The sequence below is a fragment of the Trachypithecus francoisi genome, unplaced genomic scaffold (genome assembly GCF_009764315.1).
Source record: "Trachypithecus francoisi isolate TF-2019V2 unplaced genomic scaffold, Tfra_2.0 Lachesis_group16, whole genome shotgun sequence".
Classification (NCBI taxonomy): Eukaryota; Metazoa; Chordata; class Mammalia; order Primates; family Cercopithecidae; genus Trachypithecus; species Trachypithecus francoisi.
In genome coordinates, this window is record NW_022681461.1 from 8,716,719 (window position 1) to 8,726,890 (window position 10,172).

The following is a 10,172-nucleotide window of genomic DNA, read 5'->3' on the forward strand; positions in this document are numbered from 1 at the left end:
CAGGACTGGGGCCGCAGGGGCCGCTGCAGAGCGTTGAGGATTCTTAGTGCAAAGGCCGCTCGTTACTTTCTGTCTTTCGCCCTCTTGCCTCCAGAGGATGAGCCCAGCGCATCCTTCCCTTGGAGCAGGGTGCATATGCTTATTTGGGGTGCAGTTTGAGCGGTGAGGGGCACTAAGAGTGGAAATCGGGGGCACTCCTGTTCCCTGCAGAGCAACGCAAGCCCTCAGCAATTGAGCTGGAGCAGGCAAGTGACCCTGCCTGCGGAGGCTGCCGGCCCTAGAGGCTCTGGCCCTCAGGAGCTGGGGGACTTCCCAGCGTCTCGCCTACGCCATTTTGCCTGTGTTACTCTGGAGTCTGCTGGCACTGCACTTCCAGCTTGTTCAGAGTGTCTGGTGTACGGCTCTGAGAAGCCACTTCTGACCCAAGTTTCATGTGGGTCTGCATGTGCTTCCCTTTGCTGGACTCCTACAGCATCAAGTCAAGAAAAGAAGGGAACACGCTCCTTTGGCATTGGTCGCAGCCGGGATAACAATACAGCATACTGTGGCCACTGTGTCTATACTCACCAAAACGGTCAATAGGTTCATGAACACATCTGTTCAATTAGCTGCTTCCCATGATGAAAAATTTACTGCTAGGGTACTGGCTGAGGGTTGTTTTAACCGGCACCCAAGTCTCCATTCCTAGAGAAAGTCAGTTACCCTGATATAATAGAGCAACCTTGAGGTGTGGTGATGCCTCCAAAACTAGTCTCCAGAATTGGAGCCCAGAAGCCCTGAGGAGTCATGTGGCTCTCATGCTTTATGGCGGGTTTCCCTAAGAGAGACCCGGGATCTGACCCATGGCATCACTGAAATTCCTCTTTCAGTGAGGCTCCATTTCCCTAAAGGTCCCTGTCCTCAATGGGTCTCCCCACACACGGGCCTCACACTCACCCACTGCCCCACCCCCATCTGCTGTCCTCTTCCTGGGCCTTAAAGCTCAGACACTAGACTCTGACAAGGAGTCCTCCAGGCCCCCATAGAAACCATCTTTTCTCACCACTCCTCTCGAGAGAAACAGCCCTCTCTACAATTCTGTTGAGTAAGTCTCCCCCTGCATCCTGGTTCACAAGTGAAAGCAATTTAACAGAAGAATGCCAGCTCATAAACATAGAAATGGGAGAATGAGGAAATCCCCATTCTGTAACCCTGAATGAAATAATTAAGTCAGGCAGTGTGCACTAGTGGGTGTCAAACCCTTAGGTGAAAGTGTGCAGGTGAACTGGTGCTCATTGGAAAAAAAAGAAAAAGGTTTTCCCATTTTTTTTTATGGAGACATCTGGCTGTACCTTAAAGGAAGATCAAACTCACTGTCACTAATACTGGCTCAGCCTGGCATTATGTGATGCAAGAGAAACACACACCATCACGGTTGCTGTGTGCTTGCCAAAGATGCTTCCATTGAATCAATAGCAAAGCCTCTAGACTTGACTGCAAGTTTACAGGAAATGGAAGAGCTTGAGCAATGAGTTAAATGACACCATGGGAAACAACCGGACTGTCAGAGTGTGGACGTTCTGCAGTCAGTTGCCTGATCTCTTCCAAAAAAATCAATGTCAAGAAAAAGGGTGAAGGATTTTTCTGGTATAAGAGCAGCTGAAAAGAAGAAGTATAACAATAAGTACAAGTGCGGATTGACTCCCAGCCAGAGAAATCAGCGTGCGCGCACACACACGCACACACACGCGCGCGCGCGCACGCACACACACACACACACGCACACGCGCGCGCGCACGCACACACACACGCGCACGCGCGCGCACGCACACACGCGCACACACACACGCGCGCGCACGCGCGCGCACGCACACACACACGCACACGCACACACGCGCGCGCGCACACACACGCACACACATGCGCGCGCGCGCACACACACGCACACACACACACACACACACACTTTGCAGGAAATTACAAATTGGAGGGGATACTGAATGATATTATAGAATTATTGTTAATGTTTTTAAGTGTGATCATAGTATAATGTTTATTTAGGAGAATGGCTTTAATTTTAGGAGGTGCTGTTGAAGTATTAAAGGGTAAAATGTCTTCATGTCTAAAATTTATTTTAAATTGTTCAGCACACTACGTGCACATAAGCTGATACGACAAAAGGTTGGTGATTACTGGTTCTAGGTGGTGGAGACAGGAAAGGGGTTGTACAATCTGTTCCTTTCTTTGTATCTTTGAAAAAAGTTGGAGAAAAATAAAATGGCAGGTGCTAAACAACTAAAAAATTTCTCTACCTTTGCACGCAGACTTTAAATCAAATCTAGGCTTATGGGAATAAAATTAAAAGATACTATGAGTTATATCTGTATACTTTTGAAAATCATGTGGCTGCAAACTTAAATATGATTTGAATAAATATTACATATCATAATTATGTAATATAACCTTACATGCTTTTTCATTTAAAAAATGAAATCCATTCACTTTCCCAACAAATTAGTGTCCACAGCCTGGTGAGCAGGTACAGTATGGTTAAAGGACATGCAGTATTAAGATTTGAACTCAAAGTGAGCCCTTTCTCCAGCGGAACCAGTGCCCTGCAGGAGAGTAGAATTGTCTCAGAAGAGCTGAATAAATGCACCTCCTTTCTCCCTCCCTTCTGCCCTCCCAGCCTCTGCTTCCAGGATCCCAGGATGCCTCCCCAAGTTTTTGGGTCTGAGTTAGTCTGCACTATCTCTACTCTTAGCTCTGTTTAGCACAAAGGCTGCAACAGACAGTCAATATCTGAGTCAATGTGCACACATGCTATTTTTTGGTTTGAGCCCTCTTCTCAGGAAAATGTGTGTTGGTCACAGTTTGCACACATGAGCTTGACCCCTCGAGTCCTGAAGGTTTCCAGAGGAGGAGTGCCCCCTGCAAGGTGAGGTCTAATAGATAGTTATGATGGTTAATTACATGTGTCAACTTGACTGGGGCATGGGGTGCCCAGATATGTGGTCAAACGTTAGTCCGAATGTGTCTGTGAAGGGGTTTCTGGATGAGATTGACATGTGAGTCAGGAGACTGAGGAAAGCAGATGGCCCTGCCTACTGTGGGTGGGCCTCACCCAATTAGTTGAGGGCCTGAATAGCCTGTTATTGAAGACAAAAAGCCAACACTCTCCTCGTTAGAAGTCTCTAATTAGGAGAATCCTCTTAGGACTGGAACTGGAACCTTGGATCTATAGACATTGGATGTGTCAGCCTCCATAACTGTGTGGGCCAATTCCTTATAATAAAGCCTTTGTGTATGCTATAGGTATACCTCCGGTGGATTCTGTTTCTCTGGAAAGCCCTGACTGATGCAGTGGCCCCAGGCAAAGGGCAGAACCTCACAGATATGGCCAGAAGGGAGCCATATCTGTGGTAGAAGGGAGCGTGGGACTACACTGGGGACAAGCAGCTTGTGGTCAGTCCATCTGTGCCTCGCCAGTTATCTCAGAGCCATTTCCTCTCTGTCGGCTTGCTCTACGCAGAACTGGGGGGAAATCGCTTTAAAATATTGACCCCAATGTGGATTTGTAGAATGAAACTTGGCTTTTTGTTTTTTTGTTTTTTTTACAATAACCCTGTCTTGACCCAAATGAAGGCTTTGACTTACTGCCAGAGCTCTTTAGGGAGGCATGTTCATTTGGTGACAGAGATGTCTACCAATGCTGAGTCTCAGCACTTCAACTGTGGCTCCACGGTGGTTACATCACTGTATCCCCATCATTAAACCCTTAATGTGTCCCCATCTCCAACCTCACGGTCAGCCAGCAGGAACCATCAGAAGCTTCAGGAATTGTTCCTTTTTTTTTTTTTTTTTGAGATGGAGGCTTGCTCTGTCGCCCAGGCTGGGGTGCAATGGTGCGATCTTGGCTCACTGCAACCTCCACCTCCCGGGTTCAAGCGATTCTCCTGCCTCAGCCTCCTGAGTAGCTGGGACAGGTGCCCACCACCATGCTCAGCTAATTTTTGGATTTTTTTTAGTAGAGATGGGGTTTCACCATGTTGGTCAGGCTGGTTTCGAACTCCTGACCTCGGGTGATCTACCTGCCTCGGCCTCCCCAAGTTCTGGGATTACAAGCGTGAGGCACTGGGAATTGTTCTTTGAACATTTCATATTTTGTAATGACATTTGTAATATTCAGGAACATAACTAGTTGTGTGTGTGTGTGGTATGTGTGTGTGTGGTGTGTATGGTCTATGTGTGTGTGCTTGTCTCTGTGTGTGCATGTGTGTGTCTGCATGTGTGCATGTGTGTATCTGCATGTTTGCATGTGTGTGTCTGCATGTGTGCATGTGTGTGCCTGCATGTTTGCATGTGTGTGTTTGCTGGAGAGGGAGGGAATGTGTCTGTCCCTCTGTGGAAGACGGAAACATGGTCCCTGAGGCCTCTTTTGGTCTGCTGCTTGGCTTTCTGCTTGCTCTGAGCTCTGCCTTCTCCTTCCTTTCCCGGGTTACATCTTGCCCAGGGAGAGTCTGTGCTACACTCAGGTGCAAGTTACACAGCACATCTGAGTGGGAAGCACACACCCAGGCCAGGTTCATGAACTTCTAGGGGCCTTAAGTCATTGTTGATGAAAAATATATTAGTACCCTTAATAACAAAAAGGCAAACTCAAACAACCACAGCACTTTTCTGGGTGAAATATTTCCCCCCAATCCCTTCCCTTGGCTGGTAACAGAATGGGAATTCACCACCACCTTGGGCAAGTGATGACTTCCTTTCCTTTTTCAACCATTATATAGTAAGATGAAACTCTCAAACGACCTGAAAGTGAGATGAAAATCACTCAAAAGAACCAATATTATGCAACAAGTTTAAATTTAAAACAAAGACTATTTCAACAATCTGTCTTCAGCATAGCCATGTGATGAAAGCAGGTGGCCCCGTCGAGTGTGGGTGGGCCTCACCTAATCAGTTGAGGGTCTGAAAAGCCTTCACTCTATCCGTCTGCATTGTAAGGACTCAATGTGCAGACAGACGTGCAAAATGAAAGACTTATAATAAATGGGAAAACAGATAGGTTTAGCTCTTTTAAACATAGAAATAGTTGTAGAAAGGCCATATGGATATGGTGGATAGGGCAGAGAAGGAAGGCCCTCTGAGCCTGTTGGAGGCCATGCTAGGGTTGCATCACACGCCGCTTTGTGAAGCAGAGAGGTTGCTGCCATTTGCAGCAATGAGCAAACAGAGGCTTGGAGAAGGGACCTCATTCAAGTCTACACAGCCCGTAAGTAAGAGAGCCATTGATTCTTACAGAACCACACCCTGTTTTCTCTCTCCATTCTGTTCCCAACCTCTTGCCAGTGATGGGAAACATGCTGTTCAACCACAACATGAAAGGCACAGGAGCAAATATCCAAATTATTGCAGCAAACAGCTGGCAGGAGACATCTGCACAGAGATGCCCCATCACATGAATTGAGCATTGTTATCTACAGTGCATTCTCGGAGAACATAGGTCAGACTCAGAGGTTGTTACCTGAAGCATCACTTTAGGATCTGGAGAAAAATTAACAAACTATTCTGGCATGAGGAATCGGACTTACACTGGGCAGGATGTAGGGTTTTCAGATGCAGTGGGAGCAGACAGGAAAATAAGAACTCCGCTAGCAGAGGTGACGAGGGTCTAATATGTTCTTGCACATGTGTTTTTCTCAAGAGCCTGAACATTCTGAGAGCCAGGAGAAAGGTTGGAAGACACACTGTTGGGGAAGGCACTCTTAATTCCCACTCTACTGTTTTGATGGAGGCTTACTGGAGGCTCATAGTGAAGTCTGCATATGAATTCCGCAAACAGGCAGTGCCACTTTTAGCAGCCTTGATGCTCTGAGTCAAATTAGTCCAAAAAACTTTCTTGTGTTTGTGGATACCACACCTGGGGGGCGTGGTGGGGGCTGGCTTGCTGGAGGAGTGCTCTTTGCTTACAAACTGTTGATACACACTGTAAACTGTAAGTCAACAGAAGTGCCCAGTTGTGTTGGAATCATTCATTCAATGGCATGCGGTGGTTATGCACAAACCTGTTTGCATTCTGCATAGACTGGTTCGGCGTATTCCTCCCCTGCCCCTGGCTTTTTGAACAAGTGCCGACAATGTTGTTGAATAACTTTTCTTCTTCTTGGCTACCAAAAGATTTACTTTATGGTGGGAATGGAGAGAGAGGGTGGAAATGAATATAAAGGGTAATTGCCAATTTCCTTACTCTTCTGACATCAAAGGCAGTGGATTTTAAGCAGAGAGGACAGGAGTTTTGATGGGGCAATAAGGGCAAATGCCAGCCAGTACTGCTGACCTAGTGCTTATGCCATGCTGGGCACCGTTCAGCAAGCTCTACACACAGACTCACTTACTCCTCATAGCAACCCTGTGAGACCAATACCAATATCATCCCATTGTTCAGATGAGAAAACCAAGATACAGAGAAACTTTATACATTTGCCAAGAGTCACACAGCTGGTAAGTGCCAAGCTCTGGTTTGACCCCGGATACTGTAAAGATGGCTGGGATGCCTTGTCCAGTTGAAGTCTGTTGATGTGTTTTAGCCCTTTGGAGGCTGCAACTCCTGAAAGACACTGGGCTGACTTTTTTGTGGATGACCACCATCCAGGGTGCCTGTGGAGAGCGAGGGGTTCTGGCTGGAGCCCAAGTACAGAGTGGGGAGGACAGATGCCATCACAGACCCTCAGTCTTGCTACCCTCCACATCTACTCTCAAATCTGGAATATCATGGGTTGGTTTGGGTGAGACTGGATGGAGCCCACCCAGATCCCTTTTGGACAGCCCCAGCTGCAGACCTTGAGGACAGCCGTTACAGGCTGGATGCTGCTGTGGGAAGAACAATGTGGGGGTGGGCAGAGGGTAGAGGGCTTGCTTCTTGTCTTGCTTTCACCATAACTCTTGGGTAATAAAGAAACTACTTAACCTCCGGGTTTGTCCTCATCTGAAAATGGTACACTCTAGCAATCAGTACAATGCTAAATATTGGGGCATTTAAAAGAATAGTAGGATTCTAAAACTTTACACGATATACACATGTGTGAAAAGTTTTTTATTCCATATTAGTTGAATTGAAATCATGTAAAACCTTACCTCTTAATTAAAAAAAAACTAAAGCTGAAGTTTAAGAGAGAAAATGTCTCAGTAATCTAAGCTCTCACCTCAAGAAACTAGAAAAAGAAGAGCAAAATGAATGTCAAGCAAGCAGGGAAGGACACAATAAAGATAAAAGCAGAAATTAAATTAAAACAGAAAAAAATCAATGAAACAAAAGGTACATCTTTGAAAAGATCAATAAATTGGCACATTCTAGCAAGACTGGCAAAAAGAAAAAGAGAGAGAGAGAGAAGGCAGAGATTACCAACATAAGGAGTGAAGAGGCTATCACTACGCACCCCACAGACCTCAGAAGGATACTAAAGGAATACAGTAAACAATTCAACACAGATACATTTTATGATGTAGGTGAAATGAACCAATTCATTGAAAAGCACAGCTACCACAGTTCTCAAAATATAAAATAAGCAATTTGAATAACCCTATTAACTATTAAGAAAACAGAATTTACAAACTCTCAAAAAAATCCTCAAGGCCCAAATTGTGTGACTACAAAAGGCTACCAAACATATAAAAAATGTAACAATTCTACACAATCTCTTCCAGAAAACAGAAGAAGTAGAGATGCTTCCCAACTCATTTTTTGAGGTAAGTAGGATATTACTCCAAAACCAAACACAGACAGTACCAAAACATGATACAGACCAATATTCCTCATAAATATAGACACAAAAATTCTTAAGAAAATACAGCAAATATAATTCAGCAATATACAAAAATAATTATGTACTATGATCAACTTGGGTTTATTCCAAAGATAAAAGGCTGGATTAAAATTTTAAAAATCAAGCCCTGTAGTCTATAATACTAACAGGGTTAATGAGAAAAATTATGTGATGATATCAATTTATACAAAAAAATTGACAAAATTCAAGGCCCATTTATGATAAAACTCTCAGGAAATTGGAAATAGAAAGGACCTTCCTCAATGTAATAAAGAGCATCTGCAAAAAGCCACAGCTATCATCACAGTTAATGGTGAAAGACTGAATGCATTCCTTTGCGATCTGGGAAAAAACAAGATATCCCTTCTCTCTACTTCTATTCAACCTAGGACTGGAAGTTCTAGCCAACACAATAAGAAAATAAAAGAAAATGAAGGCATGTAGATCTAAAAGAAAGATACAAAGTTGTCCCTATTGCAGATAATATGATAGTCTGCATGAAAAATCTCAAGGCATTTGCAAAAACAAAACAAAATAAAACAAGACAAAACAAACAAGCACACGAACAAAAACCTCCTAGAACTAATAAAGTTGCAAGATACAAGACCAACCCAATAGTATTTTTATATAGTCACAATGAACATATAGAAACTGAAATTAAAAATACAGTATCTCATACAATCAGTAACACAAAACAAAATTCTCAGGTGTAAATCCAACAAAACGTTTATAGGATTTGTATTCTGAAAAAGACAAAGCTGAAAAGAAAAATCAAAAATAAAAACAAAGACAGACATACCACATTCATGGATTGGCATACTCAACATAATAGAGGTGTCAATTCTTCCAAATTAGTAAACAGGCTTATCACAGTTACTATCACAATTTCAGTAAGATTTTTTGTGAACATAAATAAGATTATTCTAAAATCTACATAGGAAAGCAAAGGAACTAGAATGGCCAAAACAATTCTAAAGATAAAAAATATAATGAGACCTATCAGTTTATCAGACTCCAATACTTAATATATAGGTACATTGCTCAAGACTCTGTGATACTGGTAGAGAGAGACACACATTGATCAACAGAACAGAGTAGAGAGCCCAGAAATAGCCCCACACAGGTGTGGTCAACAGATTTTTGACAGAGGTGCAAAAGCAGTCCAATGAAAGAATGATAGTCTTGTCAACAAATGATGCCGGGTCAATTGGATATCCATAAGCAAAAAAATGTACCTTGATTTAAACCTTACACTTATTTCAAAAGCTAACTCAAAATGGATCATAGATTTAAATGTAAAGGGTTTATACTCCCTTTACATTTAAATGAAGTTTTTATATTTAAGTGAAATACCCCTTCACATTTAAATAAAACTTTTACAAGATAGCATAGAGAATATCTTTGGAACTTAGGGCTTGGTGAAAAGTAATTTAAAATGATAGCAAGGCATGATCTACAAAAGAAAAACGTCAGTGAAGAGGACCTCATTAAAATGAAGCCTAGCTCTGCAAAAGACACTATGAAGAGGGTGAAAAGACGAAGAGACAAGCTATCGACTGGAAGAAAACATTTGCAGACTGCAGATCTGACAAAGGGCTCGTAACTAGAATTTGTAAAGAATATATTAAAAACTTGACAGTAAGAAAATCAAACAATTCAAATAGAGTATGGGCTAAAGATGCAAAGAGGACACATAGATAATGGCACATGCCAGCCATCAGGGAAATGCAAATAAGGTCATGACGAAATTTCACTACAGATCTATGAGAACAGCTAGAACAAAAGGTAGTGCCAATGCCAAATGTTTTTGTAAGGATGTGGAGAAACTGGATCACTCTAGCAGGAATGTTACATGGTACAGTCACTCTGGAAAAGAATTGGGCGGTTTATTAAAAAATTAAACATACAATACCAAACAATTCAGCAATTGCACTCCTGGGCATGCATCCCAGTGGAATGAAAAATAAATTCATCCCTGTGGAATTCCATGGAATGTCCACAGAAAACCTGCCCATGATGGACCACAGCAGCTTTACTTGTAATAGCCAAAACCTGGAAACAGCCAAAATACGCTCACGAGGTGAATCACTAAACGGATGGTGGCACATCTACCAAGGAGTTTTGCTCAGCGACAAAAAGAATCCACTGTTGATACATGCAACAGCTTGATTGAATCTCAAGATTATTATGCTGAGTGAAAAACCCCAAAATCTGTATGATGTTTGTGGCGGGCCAGGTCTCACTAACAACTGGTTCAGTACTGACTGAGTGGTTAAGTTAAATATTAGAAGCCAGTGCCCTTATACAAAGGTTGGGATGTAACAAAAGCCCATTAGGAGTTTGGCCTAGGCCTTTCCTGGGCCTTAA